General features: G+C 42.6%; 1 protein-coding gene across 1 annotated transcript in view; it reads left to right on the forward strand.

The window, feature by feature from the left end:
* Positions 1 to 9,745: 9,745 nt before the first annotated feature.
* Positions 9,746 to 10,367, forward strand: part of Fhdc1 (FH2 domain containing 1) — a gene marked incomplete at its 3' end in the record, with an annotated part of 33,530 nt that continues 32,908 nt past the window's right edge. The window contains exon 1 of the mRNA XM_033759955.1: positions 9,746 to 9,762. The remainder of the gene's footprint in view (positions 9,763 to 10,367) is intronic.

Genomic DNA, 10,367 nt, shown 5'->3' on the forward strand with positions numbered 1-10,367 from the left:
GAGCTGGGTGTGGCGATATGAGATGGATGGAAACAGTTGATTTTTCTCTCATTGAGGTAGAAATTATTGTTAAAAATACACTGAAGAACTGATCTGTGAAACTGAACTCTTCATCCCAGTGCCTTCAGATCCTAGGGGCCAGGACGGACCTGGGCTGTAGAACAATTTAGCTGAAAATGTAGCATTGTATATTCAGAACACACTGATGATGTAATCCCATACAGCGTGAAACTAGAAGGTTCCTTGGAGATTAGCTAACACTCTTGCAGATGAAACCAAAGCCCCAACAGATATGAAGCTGATTTAGCAGGCCCACCATCTTCGTATTTGCATCTAAATATGTGAATTTTCCCCCCAAATCCTGTCATTTCAACTACATAATTAAAGTGATGCTTCTAATCAAGTTCCTTCTGAAGTTAATTACAATAAATGTATTAATGCCTGCCAGTTGAAGAAAGTAACTCATCCCACCCCCAGATGGATTCATATTAGATACAGTGCAAAGCATATAAGATGTTCATCCTTTCTACCCATTGATCTTTGTAGTATCTGCAAAAGAAATCATGAGCCTGAAGTGTTACATAAAGTAAAATATACACTGAAAAACTTTAAAAAGATAAATTTATTTTTATCATGGGACAGTTAATTTGAGGAATATTTTATCTAACTCAAAATGTGCTGTCTCCTTTAGTTTTCACTTGGAGGGACCATAGGTGTAGAAAATACAGGCAGATTAAGTTGTTCGGTGCAACACTCATTTTTGCGAAGATTTATGAAGCGCTACTTAGGATGCCTGTATTTTGTAATAATCCTAAATATCTTTTGCAGTCGCTCTTTTCCTGATCTGTTCAGTACGTGGGAGAGATGAGACCCTCTAGATCCTTCTTAACTCAGTCCTAACCAAATGTAGGCATTAGAAAACCTTCAATTCCCTTTTTAAGATTAAAATCCTTACATTGGCTAAGGCTATGTAGTTGAGAGTGGGCAATTTTCTGATCAAAAGGCACGTTATTTTTTGCATTAGTTCAAAGCTTTTCCAAAGCCACACGTCCTTTACCCTTTTTATAATGCCGTGAGACCTATTAAAATAGAACAAGGCAAACAACTTTCCCTTTCTTGAAAACTTTTATTAAATTCTCTTCTAAGCTTCCACTTGAAGGTTTCCTGCTCAACAGGTTTCCTGGCATAAATGGTCCTTTATAATAAATTGCCAAGAGGTCCTCCCTATGTGCAGGAAACCGAAGTTCAGCTTTATTTTTGGCTCTCCAAGTTTATGTGTATTAAATTAGACTATCTGTTACTCTGGTGTTTACCCCAATGGGAAAAAAGAGACTGCAGAGTGAGGAAGGGAAGTTAGATCCAGTCTGCACTGCAGGTCCTTCTGTGCGGTTAATTCACTAGTATGCCATCAGAGCTGGGAATTTCAGCAGTTTTACAAAGGAGATGTTTCACAGAAGCCAGAAGCCCAGTTTGTTTTGTTTGGGCCTAGACAAGACCTTGCCATGAGTTTACTATGGTTTAGCTATGAATTGTTGATTCAAAAGGAAGCCATAAGAGGAACAAGATAGCATTTTTGTTGATCTTAAAAGCATTTAAAAGTGAAGTGTTCTGAAATCTGCAAATTATTTTTAAATGGTTTAGCAACAGTACATACCTTCATACATACATTTGTGGAGAGAAAAACTTGGAAGTGAGAAAAGGATGGGAAAATGTTTTCAATGCAGCAAAATGTTAGCAGTTCTTCAAACAAGTGGGTAGATATGTGGGATTTCATAGTACTTGCCTTTTAACTTTTAAAAATATTTTATAATAAGATTAATTATTTTAAAAGTCTGTTTAGTGCAGAATAGTAACAGGTTTCTGCTAAATCCTTTGTCTTCCACAAAGGTGGCAATTGGGCTTTTTTGTTCTCTTCCCTGCTCCCCTCCTGCACATACCAGAATCCTCCTGCTAGCATGTGAGAGAAAATGGTTTGTATTTGGAAACAGAAACTCAAATAAGTATGAAGTTGGATAGTTTTCTGTTTGTCAGTAAAAGATAGAAACATGATTATAAACATGGCAAATGGAGAAGCAGGAATAGTTTAGGGTATGATACTATAGAATAGATTCCATGTAGGAAAACGTGCATTCAGTAAACTAGATATTTTTTCTCCCTCATTTTTCTCCACTGTTAATTTCTAAGTTGATATTTTCTGTGTAGCTATTTTGAAAGTACAAAGGAAATTAAACTCCAAAATAAGACACTATTTAGCTTAATTATGATAACTTGCTGTGCAGTTTTTTGCCCTTTCCTCATAAATTGGCGGATACTAGACTATTCTGTACTACAACTCTAGAGTTCTAAAAATTTAGCATCTTGTATCTTTATTTTGATAATTTAAGACTGCTTAAACATACATCGGCACTCTGGTAATTTTTAGTAACTCAATCTAAAAAGATAATTATGAGATGGCCAAGTTAACCCTAATTCAGACTTCTTTTCGGTGCTGGAGGTTGACCCCAAGGCTATATCCCCCACAGTGAGCTACATCCCCAGCTCTTTATTTTTTGAGACTGTCTTATTAAGGTGCCTAGGCTGGGCTTGAACTTGTGATCCTCCTGCCTCAGCCTCACAGAGTGCTAGGATTACTGACTTCTTAAACTAGTAAAATAGCTCAACTCCTTACTCCTCAAATAAATGCTAGATGTTTCCATTGTTCTCACATTCTCAACATGTCCCCCACCTCTATTAAAGATAAAAACAAGGAACATAACTATAGATAAAATTTTCCCTACTAATTTATATCCATAATGGAAGCAACAGAAGCCCAGGCAATGTTTTGAGAACTGAGTTTTAACCGTGGTGACGGTTACTATATAATCACTGGCTATCAGGGCTTTTCCCCAAGTGTAAGCTTACACAGTCATGAGTATTTGCTGAATGACTGGTCAGTTTCCTCACATTGACTTTCATCATCTGATTTCATTAACACCCTGAAGTCCAGCTGGCTCCTGAATCAAGTAGCTCCTCCTTGGATTGGCAGTGGCCACCCGAGGACACATAATTCATCATTTAGGTTTCTTGCAGTATGGGTCTTTTTAAAAATAATCTAAAGGTCCAAGCATAGTGGCACACACCTGTAATCCCAGCTACTCCAGAGACTGAGGAAAGAGGATGGCAAGTTCAAGGCCTCCCTGGGTAACTTAGCAAGACCCTGTATCAAAATTTAAAAAAAAGGATGGTGTAAACCAGCACTTGTTAGATTCCATCACCCACACAGCAGTCATCGTCATCAAAGAGGTTGGGGTTGTGGGTGGTTCGGATACAGCATTTGCCTGGGTTCCATCCCCAAGACTTCAAAAACAATCTAAACATCTCTTCCGCAATTTTTTTTAAAAAAAGCATCATATTTTCTTCGTAGTGCTTAGGATTTTCTTCCAGTTGAACTACCACAAAGTAAGAGAAATTAATTAGAAATTGCAAGTGAACAACTTCTCTAGCCTGAGCGGGGAGAATACCCACAACCAAAAAAACAAAACATTTTTGTCGTGCATTGGCCATCTTGCCTAAACTCACAAGAGAAAGGAAAGTGAAACACAGCAGGCTCTGGTCCCAACTTGCCCTTGTGTCCTTTAAAGAAAAATGCAATGACAAAATAAGAGGTCGTTGTGCTGTGTTTGGACTTTCAAGCTTTCGGAGTCACTAAAAACAAGTCTCTTCCCTGCCCCACAAGTAGCTTCAGTCCAAGCCATACTTCCTTACCAGTGACCTCAGCCTTGACCTTGACTTATTCTAGGAAGAACTCTGCCTGCCTGGTCCTTTCAGCTCATTTTTATGTGAATTCCTTTTCACCACTATTGAATCGGGAACTCTCGGTTAATTAAGGAAAATTAAATTCATGATCAATTGTTTCATCTGCTGACTTTTCATTGTTAAAATATAATTTTCCCCCTGCAGTGGCTTCTTCGGAATCTTGTATAGCTGCCTTATGGTGTAGCCCAAGCAAGGCCCCACTCAGGCTTTGTGGTTGAAAGCAAGAATCCACTCCCCATCTCTAGTGTAGCAATAAAAGAAGTAGAGGATCCAAGCTACATGCTTCATTTACAGTCGTCTTTGCTCACTTTCAAGTTTCAGATGAAAAAACTCCACTGCACTCCCTCTTTTTCTCCAGCTATCAGAGGTGGCATTGCTGCAGTCTGCTGGGGCCGTGTGGCTCTGGGCTGCGCTGGCCTATGCAGGTGCACGTTCTTCTGTTCCCTGTAAAATGTGACGCCTCGCTGCTGTCCTCCTGCACTTACCTGGAAATCCTTCTTGGAAGAGCTTTGGTTTGGTGATTCTCTTTTGCTCCTTAGAAGCCCGTGGAGGGCAAGAACTGTTTTGAACATGTTTTCCCCTTCCCTGTGGCTTGCACCACGTCTGTGGCACATGGGGTTCTCAGCAGTGATGGTTTGCATTGCTGGGACTTTTGGCCTTGAATGACTGGACACACACTGGTGTCGTTTGCTTGTGACGTGAATCACAAGTTGAGATGCTGGATACTTTGATTCTGCTATTCTCAGATTCCTGGGAGTAAGTACTGCTGAGATTTGAAGAGTAAGACAGCCCTGCCCTCACGCTTTTTGGTTTAATGGGGACAACATCTCCATAAATACTAGGAGTGAGTGGTGTGAAGGAGGAGGGACCAGAGTGGAGAACGTTCAGATAAGTAGTCTTCATTCTGTTCAGTAATGCAATCCATGTGTGTGGTGTGTGGGGACAGAGGATTCCTTTCACTGTTACATGATAGACAGCAGCTTGTGTGAAGATGGACCCACCTTGCTGCCAGACTAAATGTCACATAAGTCAAACCTTAAGTGCATATTTTTCTTTGTAGGCTTTGACTGAACTCATTTGCCCCCTACCAGTCAGTCCAACAGAGACCACTTGCGTGCTCGATTCCTTTTTTACCTGGTGGCACTAGCGTGTTTGGACAGCTGAAGTCGTAGAACTCGTGAACTTCCCAGGTCATCAGGAGGGAAATGTTGGTTAGACTTAGCCACCAGGCCAAGGATGGTGGAGTTCTTGCCCAGCATGTGTGAAGCCCTGGGTTCAATCCCCAGCACCACAAAGGAAACAAATGTATGTGTAACCTTCGTGTTGATCTGGAGGTCAGCCTCAGCTTGCCATATTTTAGAAGAAAAAGATATGAATAACTAGCTAAACTACCTACCTGGTCATTTAGGTGTATGGGTTGTAACTATACATGCTCCCGAGCACTGGGGTGCCTGAATGTTTCAGGGTCACCCAGGGAGTATTTGGAAGCTGCAAAAATGTCTTTCTGGAACTTGTAAAGAATTGGTAGATAAATCCTTGATTGATTTTGTGGCCTAGTGCAGAAGAAATTGACTTCATGTGACAGAGAAGACACAAACTAAAAAACTGTCTTCGTTGGATTTCTCAAGTGCTTTGTCTGAAGGTGACTTTTGTAAAAACAAACCCGGATGCTGCTGTGTGTGGTGACACCTTAGAGACTGAGGCCAGAGGATCTCAAGTTTGAGCCCAGCCTGGACAATTTAGCAACTTTGGGGAGACCCTGTCTCAAAATTTAAAAAGAGCTATGGGTGTTGCTATTTTAATTCTAATTAATAAAGAGTTGTTTTAATTATAAATTAGTATTGCTTTCATTCAATCATTCTATAGTATTTTAACTCTCTCACCGCATCAAATATCCTGTGCTTGTGCGCTTGCCCTGCCCTCAGCCTTCTGCCATGTGAAACCCACACCTTCAGCTGCACTGCCCCGCAGCCACCCCATGGGACACATCCAAAACCTCAAAACTAAGAAATGCCTGTGCCTGTGCCTGCAGTGAAGGGGTAGAGAGGGTAAAGAGCCTGGGAGAGTGCTCAGAAAACCAGTACCATTTCCAGAAAAATGACCTGTGGAGCAGTATGCTCTTTGCTCTAGCCAGGTCCTAAGAAACTGCCACAAACAGAATACCTTGTACAGATTAAATTTTACTCCACTTTATTATCTGATACCCAATTTGATATGTAACACATACAAAAACGCTCGAAATTTAAAGGGAAGTTTTTTAATCCATTTTAAACTATGAATGGTGAAGAATGTACTTAACTACTCAGAGTAAGTGTAGGACCCTATTTTTTTTTTCCCAGTGGGAGGTCAGCAAATTGGAGAGAAGATGAAAAGGGAGGAGTCCCTGGTTTAATCCCAGCAGACCCCCCTGGCCAGGCCCACAAAGGGCGTGAACATGAGCTCATTGCAATTCTGAGGGTTGGATAGGAATTTGCTTTGTATCCACAGCCAGTCAAAACTTGACTAATAGTATTTTCAACAAAAAATTTACCCTTTGCTTTCTCCAGAAATGGTCCATTTTAGTTACTTCTATCAATCTTCTGGAGAAAGATTAAGATCCTAATTTACCAAAGTATTTACCTTAAAAATAAAATTTAGGGTAAAGAAACTATCCACAGTTGTTTCAGTAAACCAAGTGCACACTCAAATTCGAAGGGCACAGAAAGGGTTTTCAAGTTCCTAGCTCACCACCAAGGCCTTTTTCCCACCTTTGTACACCCTACAAAGTCTCCTACAACTTGTATACATAGTGTATCACCAGACACACACACACACACACACACACACACACACACCAATATTGTTGATCTATTAGGTTTGTTTGGGAACTGCTTATTCTGTGTGTGTTGTGGTCTCAAATTACTGTTTGCTCTTTTAACTTCTTAGAAGGATAAACAGTGTGGAAGTAAAACCAGTAGCAAAAGAAACTGGCATCTGACCTACTCTTTAACTGAATAATTCCTCATTCAGAGTCACGTATTTGTTTTTTGTGAAGGACAAAGGAAAAAAAATAATATACTGTCATGTTATATCTTAAAGCTATGTTTTCTGCTTACAGTTTGAATGTTGAACAAGCGGGCCTCCATTTATAACACACCAACCAACCCGTTCTCTAAGCATCAAATGGGTGGGAAAGTAAAAAGATCCAGAGGAAGGTTTTCTAGGTGGAAACTCAGTGTGGTATATAGTATTTCTCTCTTCTTTGTCTCTTCCAGCCATAGCTTCAAACACACACACACAACAAGCACACAATACACACACACCTTAAAGACAGAAAATGGACAATTCACTCTAAATAAACACAGGCAGGTACAGACAAAGTTTGTCAGGTATCCTGTTGCTTCATTCCTCTACTTGGGTAAGAGTTGTTTTTAATCTCTTGCCCCTGAGATAGGGGACTGTTACAACTACCTGCACATACTTCAGACAAGGGAGACTGTTTACACTGCCATGGATACTAACGTCACAGGTGAAAACATTACCTATTTAAAACTTTCAGAAATAACTACTTACTGCCCAGGAAAAAAACCTGCCCTTTTAACTCAAAGCCTAATCATTGTTTACTACATTTAAGTGCAACTTACTACCTATTTAAATTTCTTAACCTGCAAAAATAAAATATCATAATCGGTTCGAAAGTTGTTTGGAAAAATTACAGGAACGTGCTATTTGCATTTTACCAACAAGGTGTTTGATGCAAAATTGCATTCGTAGTGACAGTAATAATTCTGATTTTGTTTATTCTTCCTATTCCTGGAAGAAACTGCAGTCTTAACAGTTTGTCTCAGCCATGGCTGTTGCTAGAAGGTGGATTAGTCTGATCAGGCTGTCCGTTTCTTTCTGCAGTTTCCAATTTTAAGAGGCAAACAGACAACCTATAGTCTCAACCCTGAACAGCAGATCCCATCAGATATGTTTTAAGATGGATAAAGATGAAGAGATAAGTAAATCTCACTCTATATCATAAAAAGAAGGAAAAGCAGAACTGGAAGGGAGAAAGGGAAATCTAAGGTTGGGGGGAGATTTCACGTCAGTTGGTTTCTTCAGTCCCATGCCCAGCCCACCTGGTTTCCATGCTGTCCAGAGCCTGTGAAGTCAGCTCATACACGAAATTTACTTTAAATCAGCTAGTGTGCGCATTTCAGAACTATAACATATTCTTTAGAACGGATCCTGAGACTGGCTACAATTTGGTTGGAAGGCTTTGTTTAGTGGTTCCCCAGGACAGATTCAAATACAAAATACTTGACATAGAAAAGAAATGGAGAGCTTCTCAGGGCTGAGGAGGTGGAAGAAAGAAGACAGGGACCTGGGTGAAGGAGTGGCAGTTTGCAGAAAGGACGGTGCAGGCAGAGGGAAGAGCAAGCTGCAAGGGAGAGGGAGGGAAAACATGCCCATCCAGGGCTTGCCTAGCACTGCCTGGGCCACACCAAGGACCTAACTCGCTCGCCCAGGAAAGCAGCAAGGGCCAGGGGCAGGGGCACCGACTTCCAGTCCGCCCAGCTGCAGTCTGCCTTGAAAGGCACATTTTTGGATCCGGATGCATGGAAGCTCTTTGCTGGCAGGTACAGGCTTCAGTGAGAGGAGGGTGTGGTCCGAGAGCAGCATATTAGTACTTCAGCTGAGGAATGAACGTTTTCTAGATTTGCAGCCATTGATCCAATCCTTCGAGATACGAGCTCAGACAGTTGTGCTCTGCTACCTTCAATGATCTTTTAACTGCTTAAATATGTATAATGTGAAAAATAAGTCCAGATAAGCACAGCCCATTCAGGACCGCATGCCCTGCCACTTGAGTGACAGGGGCCAAGCATTATGGGAAAGGGAGGGAATTAGGCTGAGAATGGGCACCCACATAGCCTGTAGAAGGTGGTAATGTGACAAGATCAGGCTCACAAAGCCAATGATCTAACAGTAGCTTCAGGATGGACTTAGGGAAGAGAGGAGTCAGAAAGTACCCTGAGGTAGAGGACACAGGTGTCCACTTTAGCTTCTTCAAGCTAGAAAGTACAGAATGAAGCAATTCTAGGATTATCCCAAGACTCAGGATGCCTGAAATACAGGGAACAACAAATACACGTGAATCAGTTCCCCATCCTCCAACTGGGGCTAGTGTGGCAGTGGATATAAACTAGATATAAGAGATACTGGGAAGTAACAAAAAATTTGGCTAATGTGTGGACACAATGAATTTAAAGGGGAAAAGGCCCAAGGAAAAGCTGGGATTTCAAATTTAAAAAACAACTCTTAGGTAAAGGAGAGAAGGATGAGTTGAAGTTGACACACTGAATTTTGCTACAAGAACAATAGGGATTAAAGAGGTCTGACAGGTGGAACCAGGAGTGGATCTACTCAAGTTTCACACCCTTCCTTCTTCCCAGACTCTTCGGAGGAGAGAGACACCTAGCATCGGATGAGTGCTGAGAGATTTTTGTTTTAAAACTCCCTCACAAGTTGCAGCTTGAGGCCCCACCAAGCCAGGCTGAAGTCAGAAGGCAATTCCTGTGGTTAATAAGAAGACCAAGAGTTAGAAGGGCTCTGTGCTGTCGTCAAAGGAAAAGAAAGGTCAGCAGGGAAGCAGAGAGAGAGAGAGAGAAGGCCTGTGGGCCAGGATGTTGACCAGAGATCAAAGTGACCAGGCTAACTTGACTCCTTAAAAATGACCTTTTTTTGGAGATAAGATCTCACTATATTATCTTCACTGGCTCCACCTCCAGAGTTCTCGCGTTCCTCCTGTCTCAGCCTCCCGAGTGGGCAGGCCTAGAAGCATTGCGCCATGCATTGGTCTAGAAAATGGCCCTCTTCGGAGAGCACATGCTCAGTACATTTCTGGGCAGCAGGAGTACAGGACAGCAGGGGTACAGGCCCAAGAGACAGAGCGGGCCGCAGTGCGGACCTGGTGCGGACCCACCATCTGACAACGCTCTGGTAAAAGAACCGAGGGGTGCCATTCTGTGCCTCACTTTGGACACAGTGACTTCCTGTGTGGTCGATTCGGGGTTAATGTTGGCTGCCCGGGCACAGGGCTGTCTTCTATCCCTCTCCCCTTCCTGGAGCGCACTGTGGCCTTAGTTGGGTTTTCTTTTCCTGGTGGGCGGAAGCCTGATCTGTGGCTGTGAAGCGGCCCGGGCGGGACCCTCTTGGCAGTTGTTGGTTGGCCGACTGGTGGCAGTGACTGCTTCTCCCTGTCCGTGGCCCTCTCCCGGGATGTGGGAGGCGATGCCTGCGGGGGCCGAGCACTGAGGACCAGGGCGGAGAGACGGAAGTCTCCGCGCAGGGGCCGGGACTGAGGCAAAGGTGGCGATGACTTCACCGCCAGGCGCCTCCCCACCCCAGCGAGCAGCCGCTGTGGGCGCTGCCGGTTTACCCTGGATAACTTTTCTCTGACGACTCGCTTCTCGCTGGCTGGCGTCACAAGTCACTCTCCTTCGATGAGAAGTGGGAATGGAATCGAATGTTTTTCCTTCACTATTTTTCTCTTTAATAAAATCGAAAGGCTTCTCTTACTATCATAGAAGTTGAAAAACACCAGC

This window comes from Fukomys damarensis, unplaced genomic scaffold (assembly GCF_012274545.1).
Source record: "Fukomys damarensis isolate Sample0158 unplaced genomic scaffold, DMR_v1.0_HiC HiC_scaffold_38, whole genome shotgun sequence".
In the NCBI taxonomy this organism is placed as follows: Eukaryota; Metazoa; Chordata; class Mammalia; order Rodentia; family Bathyergidae; genus Fukomys; species Fukomys damarensis.